Source organism: Rhinolophus hipposideros (genome assembly GCF_964194185.1).
Source record: "Rhinolophus hipposideros genome assembly, chromosome: 21".
Taxonomy (NCBI): domain Eukaryota; kingdom Metazoa; phylum Chordata; class Mammalia; order Chiroptera; family Rhinolophidae; genus Rhinolophus; species Rhinolophus hipposideros.
In genome coordinates this window covers 40,672,896-40,687,297 of record NC_138067.1, presented here as the reverse complement: position 1 = coordinate 40,687,297, position 14,402 = coordinate 40,672,896, and the positions used below count along the sequence as shown (strand labels likewise).

The 14,402-nt window shown below is 38.6% G+C and overlaps 2 pseudogenes across 2 annotated transcripts; both read left to right on the top strand.

Annotated features, from left to right (window-relative positions):
* Positions 1-607: 607 nt before the first annotated feature.
* Positions 608-8,913, top strand: LOC308489896 (small ribosomal subunit protein eS6-like; annotated as a pseudogene). The gene is made up of 2 exons: positions 608-651; positions 8,164-8,913. The product of its transcript is annotated as a small ribosomal subunit protein eS6-like (transcript).
* A 921-nt stretch (positions 8,914-9,834) lies between these two features.
* LOC308490211 (ferritin light chain-like) lies at positions 9,835-10,370 on the top strand (annotated as a pseudogene). The gene has a single exon. The product of its transcript is annotated as a ferritin light chain-like (transcript).
* Positions 10,371-14,402: the final 4,032 nt, after the last annotated feature.

Below are 14,402 nucleotides of genomic sequence, written 5' to 3'. Positions count from 1 at the left end.
ATGACCTGGAAATCGTGCTCTTGGGAATTCATCCTGGAGAAATGAAAATGTATCCACACAAAAGCCTATGTACACATGTTCACAGCAGCTCTGTAACAGGCAAAATTCTAGTCATCGGGAACATAGTGGTTTCCAGCAGGTAGGGTCTGATTAGTATAAAAGGGTTACACAACGTGGGTCAGTTCTGTTCTGATTGTGGTGACCAAAATCTGTATGTCAAATTTCACACATACACACACACACACACAATACTGCATACAAACACAGATGAAAATACTCTACTATCCAACCCAGCAATTACACTTCTAGGCATTTATCCCAGAAGAAAAAAATTATGTTCACACAAAAACCAGTATACAAATCCTCACAGCAGCTTTATTTGTAATAGCCAAAAAGTGTAATCAATGCCAATGTCCTTCAACAGGCGAATGGCTAATCAAACTGTGGAATGTATATATATATACTGTGGAATATTACTCAGTAATAAAATGGGGCAAATTACTACTACACACAACTTGGATGAATCTCCAGAGAATTTTGATAAGTGAAAAAATCCAGTTCCAAAAGATTACATGTTGTAAGATTCTATTTATACAACATTCTCGAAATGACAAAATTAGAGATGGACAACAGATTAGTGGTAGGGATGGGGTAAGGAAGTGGAGAAAGCTGAGTGTTATAAAAGAGCAAGAACTGTCAGTATCTTGACTGAAGTGGATACATGAATCTGCACATGTGATAAAATTTATAGCACTTATTTCACGCACAAATGAGCACAAGTAAACCTGAGGAAATCAGTGGATTGTAGCAATGTCAATATCTTACTTGTAATATTAGTTTTGTAAAATATTACCATTTGGGGAAAGTGGGCAATGTGTACAAGATATCTGTCTATTATTTCTTACAACTGCATGTCAACCTAAATTATCTCAATAAAAATTTCAATTAAAAATGGATGAAAACCAAAACAGGTTTGTAGTTTAGTTAATAATACTGTGTTAATGCCAATTTCCTAGTTTTGAAACCAGGAATGTGCAATGGTTACATAAGATGTCATTGTGAAAAGCTGTATGAAGGCCACTTGGGAACACTTTAAAAAAAAAAAAATTCTTGTGTCAAAGTATTGCAAAATAAAAAGTTTTAAAAGTAAAGTCAAAATGGTTATATTAATATGAGACATACTAGGCTTCACAGTAAAAAAAAATTACCAAGGATAAAAGGGGGCATTATATAATGATAAAAGGATCAATTCATTAAGTTAACATAATTCTAAATCAATAAACCCCTAACAATAGAATTTCCAACTATTTAAAAGCTGACATAACTGAAAGGAGAAATAAGACAAATCCACAATTATATCTGGAGATCTCAATAGTCTTGTTTCAATAATAAATAGAATTACTAGACAAAATCAGCAAAGATACAGAAGAACTGAACAATGCCATCGTCCACCTGGATATAATTGACATTTACAGAACAACAGAGCAGACATTCTTTTGAAGGACACATGGAGCAGTCACCAAGATAGATCACATTCCAGGGTCACAGACAAACCTTAATAAATCTAAAATAATTGAAGTCATACAAAATATATTCTCAGGCTATAAAAGAATTTAATTAGAAACCAATAGCAGAAACACCTCCAAACATTGGAAATTAAACATTACACTTCCAAATAATCCATGGGTTAAAAAAGACAACTCAAGGGAATTTAGAAAATATTTTGAAATAGAAAAAGAATACAAGATAGTAAAATTTATGTAATGCAGCTACATAGTGGCTTATAATATTAGATGCTTAATATTAGAAATGAAGAAAGGTCTCAAGTCAATAATCTAAGTTTGTATTTTAAAAGGGTCAACATAACAGTTATCAATGAGAAAAATCAATAAAAGTGAACTGTCTTTTCACAAAGATCAGTAAAACTTGATAAACTTCTAGCAATTTGACAAAGAAAAAAGGGAAAACAAAAATAAATATCAAGAATGAAAGAGAGGCTATCACAACAGATACTGCAGACATTAAAAGGATAATAAGGCAATAATTGAAAAAAACTATATACAGAAATCAACAACTTAGATGAAAGGGATCAATTCTTCCAAAACCACAAACCAAAAATAACCCAAGGTGAAATAGATAAGCCTAATAGTCTTAAGTATGAAATAAACTGAAATCATAGTTTAAAAAAATTCCAAAAAATAAATATACATGCTCAGATGATTTTACTAGTAAATTCAAAATATTTAAATTAAAAAATAATACTAATTCTACACAATCTCTTCCCCAAAACAGAAGAAGACACTTTCCAACTCTTTGTATGAGACCAGCATTACCCTCATACTAAAATTAGACAAAGACAGTACAAAAAACGAAATACTACAGATCAATATCCTTCATGAACAAAATTAGGAAGTCAAATCCAGCAATACATAAAAATCATAATACAGGTAACCCCCATATAACACGGCACTTCTATATAGCACGGCTCGAGAATTGGGGAAAACCCTCATACAACAGCATCCTAAAACACGGTTTCACTCTAACACGGTTTGAGAATTAGAGAAATGCCTGAACAACATGGAGCATAATAAGAGCTTTTAAGAGCAAAAAATATCTCATTGAAATTAGGGAAATCCCCAAACAACACAGAATATAATAAGAGCTTTTAAGAGCAAAAGATATCTCATTTGAAATTTTTCATTCAAGCGTGGATGTTGTATCAGATTTGACTGCAGAATTTTAAAATTTATTAGAATTTTGAATCAATTTTGTTCGGGGAGTATTAAGTTCAGAAGATGAAGGTATCTTGTCAAAAAGAAAATGCCCTTGGTTAATGGTGTTTAGTGGTGATGACGAAGAAAACATTATTTCATAAATCTTAATACGTTATCCTTTCGGTGAAAATTGCTTTAAAAAGATATTTTTCTTAATTATAAAAACATAATAGTATGTTTTTTAAATTTTTTGTACTAGTTCTTTGTCTCATATGACACGGATTCGCATAACACGGCATTTTTTAAGGAACCTAACAACTGTGTTATACGGGGGTTACCTGTATATAATAACCAAGTATTAACCAAGTAGAGTTTATCTCACGACTTCAAGGCTGATTCAATCTTTGGAAATCAACCAATTTTGTAATCCACCTATATGACTAGTCTAAAGCAGGCGTTGATAAACTCAACTGTTTTTTTCAAGGCCTGCAGACACTGAGCGGTCTAGCACTCTGAGCCATGGAGACCAAACCTGGGCATCTTTCTCCACCTCTTGTTGGGTGGAGAGCTTGCCTCCCTGGTGGGCAGGTGTGCCTCACCAATTCCCAAGGCCTGTGCTATTCACCACCTACACACTGGGGACGCCACTGCTTTCAGTGAACTGGTACCAAGCTATGGAGTCACATTGTAGGAGTCAGTGACAAAAGGAGGTGACTTGTCTCCAGTCAGCTACCCAAGTTGAGATGGCTAGGTTCTCTGGGAAGGAAGAGAGGAATGCAGGGACCAGGATGTCACTAGGGCGGAAAGTGAAACTGACTCCAGTGGCTGCCCACTGGCCTGCTGGGGGCCTCCTCCTCAAGCCAGATAGTCTCCATCCCGAGAATGTCTCCAATTGATGGCAACTAGGTGCAAAGTGTGCCCACCATCTGGGCAGCCCACCAGGCAGATGGGATGATTGAAGGCAGGAATTGTATCAGTTTTGCCCCTTGGCCTACGAAGCCTAAAAGGATTACGACTGTGTCTGGTTCTTTTCAGAAAAAGTTTTCCAATATTGGTCTAAAGAAGAAAAAACACTTTGTCATCATATCAATTGATATAGAAAAAGCATTTGACAAAATAAAACATCCAGCAATGATAAAAAAAAAAAACAAACACCTCTCAGCAAACTAGGAAAAGAAGAGAACTTCCTCAGCTTGATCAAAGGCATCTACCAAGAACCATCAGATAACATCATAATAGTAAGAACTGAATGGCTTCCCCATATGGCTGGGAACAAAGCAAGGATGTCCACTCTAACCATTTCTATTCAAAATTGTGTTGGAATCGGCCAGAGTGCCAAGGCAAGAAAAATAATTAGCTACCCAGAAAAATCTAAGGAATCTACAAAAACCTAGAATTTATAAGTAGTTTATCAAGGACACTCAATCGAAGGTCAAAACACAAAAAAATCATATTTCTATATCCTGGCAATTTTTTTCAACCCTAGTAATGTACTATAATTCTATGTCCTAGCAATGTACAAAAATAGTTCCACTTAAAATCTCCCAAAGAATGAAATGCTTAGATATAAATCTAACAATATGTATAGGATTTGCATGCCCAAAACTACAAACTGCTGATAGAAATCAAAGGACATCTAAAGAATTGAAGAGACATATAGTGTTCATGAATTAGAATACCCAACACAGTAAATATGTCAATTATCCCCAAATTGATTTACAGATTTAATGCAATAGTAAAAAAAGTTCTAGCATATTCTTGTAGATATAGACTATCTCATTCTCAAGTTTATATGGAAAAGGAAAAAAACTTAAATAGACCAAAATTATTTATTTATTTATTTATTTTTTTTTTAAGATTTTATTGGGGAAGGGGAACGGGACTTTATTGGGGAACAATGTGTACTTTCAGGACTTTTTTCCAAGTCAAGTTGTTGTCCTTTCAATCTTAGTTGTGGAGGGTGCTGTTCAGCTTCAAGTTGTTGTCCTTTCAATCTTTCAATCGTAGTTGTAGAGGGCACAGCTCAGCTCCAGGTCCAGTTGCTGTTGCTAGTTGCTGGAGGAGGGAGTCGAGGAATCGAACTGGCAACCTTGTGGTTGAGAGCCCACGCTCCAACCATCTGAACCATCCGGAAGCTAAACAGCAGCTCAGCTCAAGGTGCTGTGTTCAATCTTAGTTGCAGGGGGTGCTGCCCACCATCCCTTGTGGGACTTGAGGAATCAAACTGGCAACCTTGTGGTTGAGAGCCTACTGGCCCATGTGGGAATCGAACTGGCAACCTTTGGAGTTAGGAGCACAGAGCTCCAACCGCCTGAGCCACCGGCCGGCCCCCAAAATTTTATTTTAAAAGAAGAAGAACTTTGAAGAATCGTACTACTTGGGGTTATGAAATACTCCAAAGCTACAACAATCAAGAATGTGGTAATAATGAAGGGGCAGACACAGAGACAGATGGAACATAACAGAAAGTCCATAAATGTATGCATATAAATATGGCAAATTGACTGACAAAGATGCAAAAGCAATTCAGTGGGGGAAAGATATTCTTTTAACAAATCATGTTTGAACAATTGGCCTTCTGTGAGCAAAATCAATGAGCCTCAACCTAAACGTCACACCTCATGTAAAAATTAACAATTATTTATAGATCTGACTATAAAATGTAAAACTACAAATTTTAAAAAAGAAAACATAAGGAAAACTCTTTGGGGTTAAGCAAAGTGTTCTTAGATGCTACACCAAAAGCATAATCCATAGAAAAACACAATATATTGGACCTTATCAAATTTTAAAACTTCTGTTCTGTAAAAGACAATGTAAAGAGAATGAAAAGATGATCAATAGACTGGAAGAACATATTTGCCAATCCCATATTCAAAAAATAACTTTTCTCTGTAATATATAAAGAACTTTCAAAATTCAACAATAAGAATTTTAAACTCAATAATAACAAACAACCCAATTAAAAATTGGCTAAAGATATCAACAGACAATTCTCCAAAGCAGATATAAGGATGGCAAATAAGCACATGAAAATATGTACATTAGCGATTAAGGAAATGAAAAACTAAACCACTCCACTACACATCTATTAGAATGTCTTAAATAAAAATAGGGACAATATCAAATTCTCATGAGGTCCCAGAGCAACTGGAACTCACATACATTGGTGGGGGGAATCCAAAAGCGTACAGACACTTTGGTGAAAAACAATGAAATTTTATAACAAATTAAAAATATTCTTGAAATGAAAATTTATCCTCATGCTAACACCTGTATACGAATGTTTATACCAGCCCTATTCATCATTGTAAATAACTGGAAACCCAAATGCAACAACCAATGGATGAATGGATAAATTAGTGGCAGTACATTCATACAATGGAACACCACTCAGCAATAAAAAGGAAACAATGATTAATGTACACAATAACTTGCATGAATCTTGAAGGCAATATCTTCAATGAAAGAAGCCAGTCACATATAATGTTATGTACTATACGATTTCATTTACACACATTCTCAACAAGGCAATACTATAGCGATAGAGAATATTTCACTGATTTCCAGGGGTTATAGGTATGCTGAGGAGAGGCTATACAGAGCTAAAATAAGAAACTCTTTTTGGTGTGAAGGAACTGTTTTGTGTCCTCAGTATGGTAGTGGTTACACAAATCTACACATGTGTTAAAATTCACAGAATTGAACACCAAAATAAAAAAGGTCTGTTTATTGTGTAACCATTTTTAAGTAAAGCTTGAAGGAATAAATTGACTATTTGAAGCACAAATTATATGTTTTGAAGTTTATTACCTATGTAGAGTAAAATGTATAATAATAGCACAAAGAACACAAGGGAACAAATAGAAGTATACTGTTGTAATTATCTGGCACTCTAAGCAGTAAAGTATTATTTTAAGGTAGACTATGACATTGTATATTGCATATTATAAAAGCTAGTATAAAATAAAAAAAAGAAAATGGAATGAAAAATACTCAATCCAACAAAAAAACAGAAAAAGAAGAATTAAGAACATATGAAATAAAATATATGGTGATGGAAGGAGAACTGACTCTGGGTGGTGAACACACAATGGGATTTATAGACGATGTAATACAGAATTGTACACCTGAAATCTATGTAAATTTACTAACAATTGTCACCCCAATAAAATTAATTAAAAAAAAAAAAAAAAAAAGAACATATGAAATATAAAACAAACAGGAAGATGCTAGATTTTAATCCAAACATGGTGACAGTCACATTGAGTGTAAACGGTCTAAACACCCAAACTAAAAGGCAGAAATTCTAATGTTGTAGGAAAAAAATACAAGAGCCAACTACATGTTGTATACAAAAACCTATTTTAAATACAAAAATACAGATAGGAAAAATAAAAGGATGAAAAAAGGTATGTCATGTAAATATTAGTCAAAAGAAAGCTAGCGTGTCTATTTTATTATCAGAAAGAGTAGGCTTTAGAACAAGAAATATTAACCGGTATAAAGATACTCTACAGTGAGAGGGAGGTAACTTTATGAAGAAGACATAACAATTGTAAATGTGTATATATCTAATTAAGGTGCTTCAAAATACATGAAGCAAAAGATGATACAAATTAAAGAAGATATTGACACAACCACAATTAAAGCTGGAGACTTGCACACTCTTTTCTTTGTAAACAATAGAACAAGTAGAAAATTTGTAAGGACAAAGAGACCTGAACACTACCGACCAACTTGACGTTAACTGGCATCGGTAGACTTCTCCACCCAATAGCAGCGGAATACAAATTCCTTTCATGTGCAAACCAACTTTCAAAAAAGTTGAAATTATAAATAAGGGATGGGACAAAAAAAGAAATCATAAGGATAAATGAAAACACAATACATCGAAAGTAGTTTATGCAGCTAAAATGATGCTTAGAAAAACTTTATAACAAATATCTATATTAGAATAGAAAGTTCTCAAATCAATAATACAAGCTTTCACAACCCAAAATGAAAAAAAGTCAATTACTCCAAAGTAAGCCAAAGAAAGGAAACAATAAAGCAGAAATCAGTAAAACAAACAAACAAACAAAACCAGACACACACAGGAGGAAAAAAAAATCAGTGAAACAAAAAATGTGCTTCATTGACAAAATCAATAACGTCAAATCTCTAGCCAATCGAATATTAGGAAGAAAGAGACAAAACTAAAATGACCAATATCAGGATTGAGAGTGGATGATATTACTACAGATATTAAAGCTATTAAAAGATAAAATATTATTAATACCTTTGTACCAATAAAACCTACATAAAATGGAAACGTTCCTTGAAAGATATAAACTATCCATAGCAAACTCAAGAAAAAATGGAATAAAGGTATATAAATTCCTTCCCACTTAAGAAAATAAAAAACTGCTCTTTCTTGTGGCGCTTTGGAGGCGGTTGGCTGCTTCAGGAGGAAGCTGAACATCTCTTTCTCAGCCAGTGGCTGCCAGAAACTCACTGGAGTGGACGATGGACGCAAACTGTGTACGTTTTATGAGAAGCGTGTGGCCACAGAAGTTGCTGCTGACACTCTGGGTGAAGAATGGAAGGGTTATGTGGTTCGAATCAGTGGTGGGAACGACCAACAAGGTTTCCCCATGAAGCAGGGTGTCGTGACCCATGGCCGTGTCCGCCTGCTCCTGAGTAAGGGGCATTCCTGTTACAGACCAAGGAGTACTGGAGAAAGAAAGCGCAGATCTGTTGGGGGTTGCATGGTGGCTGCCAGTCTGAGTGTTCTCAACTTGGTCATTGTATAAAAAGGGGAGACAGTTATTCCTGGTCTCACTGACACTACTGTGCCTCGTCGCCTGGGGCCCAAAACAGCTGGCAGAATCGCAAACTTTTCAGTCTCTCTAAAGAAGATAAATGTCTGCCAGTATGTTGTGAGAAAACCGTAAACGAGGAAGGTAAGAAGCCCAGGACCGAAGCACCCAAGATTCAGTGCCGTGTGACTCCACGCGTCCTGCAACACAAACATCAGCGTATTGCTCTGAAGAAACAGCGGACTAAGAAAAATAAGGAAGAGGCTGCAAGATATGCTCAACTTTTAGCCAAGAGAATGAAGAAGGCCAAAGAAAACTGCCAGGAACAGATTGCCAAGAAATGTGGGCAATCCTCTCTGAGAGCTTCTACCTCTAAGTCTGAGTCCAGTAAAAAATGAGATTTTGTCAGAGTAACAAATAAATACGATTAGACATCAATAAATAAGTAAATAAATAAAAATTTGGGCCGGCCTGGTGGCTCAGGTGATTAGAGCTCCATGCTCCTAACTCCGAAGGCTGCCGGTTCGATTCCCATATGGGCCAATGGTCTCTCAACCACAAGGTTGCTGGTGCAACTCCTCAAGTCCCGCAAGGGATGGTGGGCAGCGCCCTCTGCAACTAAGATTGAACACAGCACCTTGAGCTGAGCTGCCATGAGCTCCCAGATGGCTCAGTTGGTTGGAGGGCATCCGCTCAACCACAAAGTTGCCAGTTCGACTCCTGCAAGGGATGGTGGGCTATGCCCCCTGCAACTAGAAAATGGCAACTGGACCTGGAGCTGAGCTGAGCCCTCCACAACTAAGATTGAAAGGACAACAACTTGACTTGGAAAAAAGTGCTGGAAGTACACACTGTTCCCCCAATACAGTCCTGTTCCCCTTCCCCAATAAAATCTTAAAAAATAAATAAATACATACATAAATACATAAATAAATAAAAATTTTAAAACTAATGAACAAAGAACTCAAGTTCTCAGATTGCTTCATTGGTGAATTCTATACCAAAGAGTTAAATTAAGACTAACTTTATACAAAATCTGGAGACTTGAAAAGAAGAAAATACATCAATATAATTTGCCATGTTAATAAGAGACTAAAAGGAATGACCATGTGGGCAGTGCCCTTGGCATTCCCCCCAGATCTGTCTCTTGCTTCAACAGTGTTTAGAGGGAACAGACGCAGAGACACCCCTTCTTCCAGCCTCCGGCCACCCTCTAACTTCTTCTCCAGTCTCAACCTTCAGAACCATCTTGGCCATCCGTGGCCTCTGAGACCAGCCAACACCATTTTCCAAGCTTATCTCCTAACTGCTGAGCAACCATGAGCTCCCAAGTTCGTCAGAATTATTCCACCAAGGTGGAGTACACCATCAACAGCCTGGTCACCCTGCATCTGCGGGCTTCCTACACCTGCCTGTCTCTGTGTTGCTATTTAGACAGCAATGACGTGGCTCTGGAGGGGATGGGCCCCTTCTGCGAGTTGGCCGAGGTGAAGCATGAGGGCGCCAAGCATCTTTTGAAGACACAAAACCAGCGTGGTGTCTGCACCCTCTTCCGGGACCTGCAGAAGCCTTCCCAAGATGAGTGGGTAAAACTCAGGATGCATGGAAGCCGCCATGATCATGGAGAAGAACCTGAACCAGGCCCTTTTGGATCTGCATGCCCTGGGTTCTGCCCGTAGTTCCCCATCTCTGTGACTTCCGGGAGAACCACTTCCTGGATGAGGAGGTGAAACTCATCAAGGAGATAGGTGAGCACCTGACTGATATCCACAGGCTGGTGGGCACCCAGGCTGGGCTGGGCGAGTATCTCCTCGAAAGGCTCACGCTCAAGCCTCTGGAGCCCAGAGGCCTTTGAGGGGCCCCTCTACATCCCCCTGGCATTGGGCTTCTGCCTGAGCCTCTTCCTGCAACCATTAGGCAGCTTTCTAATCAGCCTGGGGCCCCCTACCATGCCATGGACCAAATTGAAACAATAAAGCTTTGTGCAGAAAGAAAAAAAAAGGAAAAAAAAGACCACACAGCCATTTCAATAACCAATGAAAAAGCATTTGACAAAATTTAACACCCAGTCCCAATTCACTTCCTCAAACTAGGAATCAAAGGAAACTTCCTCAAATTGATAAAGGGTTATCTATAAAAACTCTACAGCTAATTTCATACTTAATATTGCAAGCATGAATGCCTTCTTGCTAAGATTAAGAACAAGGCAAAAATGTCCAATCTCACTACCTCTCTAATTTGGCCCATGACCGTGGGCCCTTTATCAACCAATCCAACAACTGAGGTGACAGGCCAACTGGCAAGGTCTTTGGGGTACAGGGCTTGTATTAGCCAAATCTGATGGCATGCAGGCCTCAGCATTTGCCAGGTATGCTTGAAACAATGGCTTACTCGGAGGGTTTACAAACCACTGAAAACACCCAAACTAATAGTAACTAGACCAACAGTCAACAGAATGGTGTGCAGCTGCATTTGACAGGCTTTCTTGCATGACGCTGATGTATTATTAGCGGGGGGGGGGGGATGTCTGGTTTCATCATTATGAAATAGGGTGTTGCTCTGGGCTGAATTATGTCCAACCTGTTCCCCCACAAGTTCATATGTTGAAGCCCCAACCCCCAGTACCTCAGAATTCAACCATATGTGGAGGTGAGGTCTTTAAAGAGGCGATAGTTAAAACGAGGTCTGTGGGCTGGGTCTTAATCCAGTCTGACTGGTGTCCTTATAAGAGGAGGAAGTTTGGACACACAAAGGGACCCCAGGTATGCACGTGTACAATGAAAATGCCCTGTGAGAACTCAGCAACAAATGCCAACTGCAAGCCAAGGAGAGAGGCCCAGGAAGAAAACCCTGCCAAAGCTTTGACCTTGAACTTCCACCCTCTAGAACTGTGAGAAAATTCATTTCTGTTGTTAAAACCACCCAGCCTATGGTATTTTGTTAATGACAGCTCGAGCAGACTAACACAGCGTTGAATTTGTTACGTCCACATGTTGTTTACTAAGTGGAGTTCTCTACCTCCCTTTGCTGGTAGCCCACACTGTCTGTGGAGATGGCTCAGGGGTACTAATTTAATTTCCTGCAGAGGATCAGAGTGAGAGCACAGGTTAATTAGCCACCCCTCATAATCTGAATAGTCAGGAAAGGTTTTTCGGGTGGTGGAAGTTTGAGCTCAGAGAGGTCCCAGGAGAGTACGTGCCCTCAATCTGGTTTCCAGCTCTTCTGGGATGGGGCAAGATGGAAAATTTATAAAGATGGGGGGAAACATGAAAGGGCCTCATATACAATGAGTCTATATACATGGAGGCTAGACAAAACCCACTTTAAATACAGAAAAGGGCGATGGGGGAGTTTTTTAAAAGTTGGTGTGGGTCAGCCAAGGAGCCTTGAATTAAAAGGAAATAAGACCTGCTGGACTGAAATTTGAAAAGCTGTTAGAGGTGACCTTTTCTCTTAATTAAACCGGCAACCTGGGACCTATCAGGAACATAAAAGTCTACTGGATGACTTTTCCAAGAGCTAGGAATGCATGGTTTAGGAAGTGAAATGTGTGCCTTGGTTACTATCAGTAGTTTCTGTCATTTCGAAGAGGATAAGGAGTGTCCTGGAAAGGCCTTGTATTGTCGCCTTCGTAGAAACACGTGTGATTTGATTTATATCTTGGGTATCTATGAGGAAAGAGATTCCCAGAGTCCTTTATCCTCAAGAGGATAATTTTTTTAAAAGATTTTATTGGGGAAGGGGAACAGGACTTTATTGGGGAACAGTGTATACTTCCAGGCCTTTTATCCAAGTCAAGTTGTTGTCCTTTCAGTCTTAGTTGTGGAGGGCGCAGCTCAGCTCCAGGTCCAGTTGCTGTTGCTAGTTGCAGGGGGCGCAGCCCACCATCCCTTGCGGGACTCAAGGAACTGAACTGGCAACCTTATGGTTGAGAGGAGGCGCTCCAACCAACTGAGCCAACTGAGCCATCCAGGAGCTCAGCAGCCGCTCAGCTCAAGGTGCCTTGTTCAATCTTAGTTGCAGGGGGCGCAGCCCACCATTCCTTGCGGGATTCAAGGAGTTGAACCGGCAACTTTGTGGTTAAGAGCCCACTGACCCATGTGGAAATCGAACCGGCAGCCTTCAGAGTTAGGAGCATGGAGCCTGAGCCACCGGGCTGGCCCCAAAAGGACAATTTTTAGGCAATGGTTCAAATAGTTTGTGACAATGTGCAGATGTGCCATTCGTTGGCCAGGGCATCCAGTGCTAAAACGAATGAAGCCTGGCCACACGTGTGGATGTTTGTGTCCCATCCTTTATCAGGGACATTCTGGCTCGGGGATGGAAAGCAGCAACACCCCACTGAGCTCCATCACATATGGTGCACAAATGGCAGAGCCATTCACACCGTCAACAAACTCCTATTGCTGTTCACTAGCTCATCCCAAAGGGCTCCCGGGTAGCCTAGGGGTCTGGGGTGCTCCTCCAAGCACCATGGCATCTGACGAGGGACTGGAGATAGGGGAGGTGACCCCCCTCCTTCAGAGTTAGGTGGGATGTGACAGAGCAATATGATTTATATGCTATGATCTGTGACACACGGACAGCACCTGAAGGAGACTAGACCCAGGTAACTGGAGATACGTCATTTTTCTTGGGTGAGAGATTATTGTTAAAATGTCAGTTCTCCCCCAATTGACCTATAGATTTAACACAACCTCCACCCAAATCCTATCAGGCTTTTCTGTAGGTGTTGACAAGTTGATTCTAAAATTTACATGGACAATCAGATTTAGAACACTCCTGACAATTCTGAAAAAGAACAAAGTTAGAAGACTTACAGCACCTAATTTCATGACGTCCTCTAAAGATACAGCGATCAAGACAGGTTGGGATTAGCATGGAAACAGACACACAGCTCAATGGAACAGAGTAGGCTCCATAATTAGTACCACACATAGTACCAGTTAATTTTTGACAAAGGCACCGATGGAGAAAAGGTACTCTTTCAACAAATGCTACTGGATTAGTTGAACAACCATGTTAAAATACATGAACTTTGACTCTTATACCATATTTACAGATTTACTCAGAATGTATCAATCTCCATGTGAAACGAGCTATACAACTTTTATAAAACATAGAAAACCTTTATGAATGTGGGTTAGTCAAAGATTTCTTATATTGGATGAGAAAGGATGAATCATAAAACATAAGCTTGATAAATTCAATTTCATTAAGTGAAAAACTCCTAAAGATGCTATTATAAAATTTAAAATATACGCTATATAGTGAGAGAAAATGTAAGACATAAATCTGACAAACGACTTAACACCCAGAATACAAAAGGAACTCTTACAATTCAGTAAGTCAAATTATCCAACATTTTTAAATGCAAAAAATATTTGAACACTTTCAAAAGAAGATATAGGAATGGCTAAAAAGCACACGGACATGCTCAACATCTTTAGTTAATAGAGAAATGCAAATTAAAACCACAGTAAGACACACACAATAAGAAAACACACCTATCAGAATGGATCAAATTCAAAACCAAAAATTTGAAAATACTAAGTTTTAATGAAGACGCAAAACAACTGGAACTCACACACAAACTGTAACAGCACTCTGGAAAACAGCTTAACAATTTATTATGAAATTGACTAAAACTTTCCATAAGACGCAGCAATCTCACTCCTACTTACCCAAAAGAAATGAAAACACACATTCAAAACCTGCACACAAACGTTTATAGCAGCTTTTGCGTAAGTGCCAAAAGCTGGAAGTTACATCAGCTGGTTAATAGATAAACTGTGATGAATCCATGTCATACATTTATACCCACATCATACCATGAAACAGAATTTCAAAAGGAATGAACTGATTAACAGAACAATATTGCTGAAAC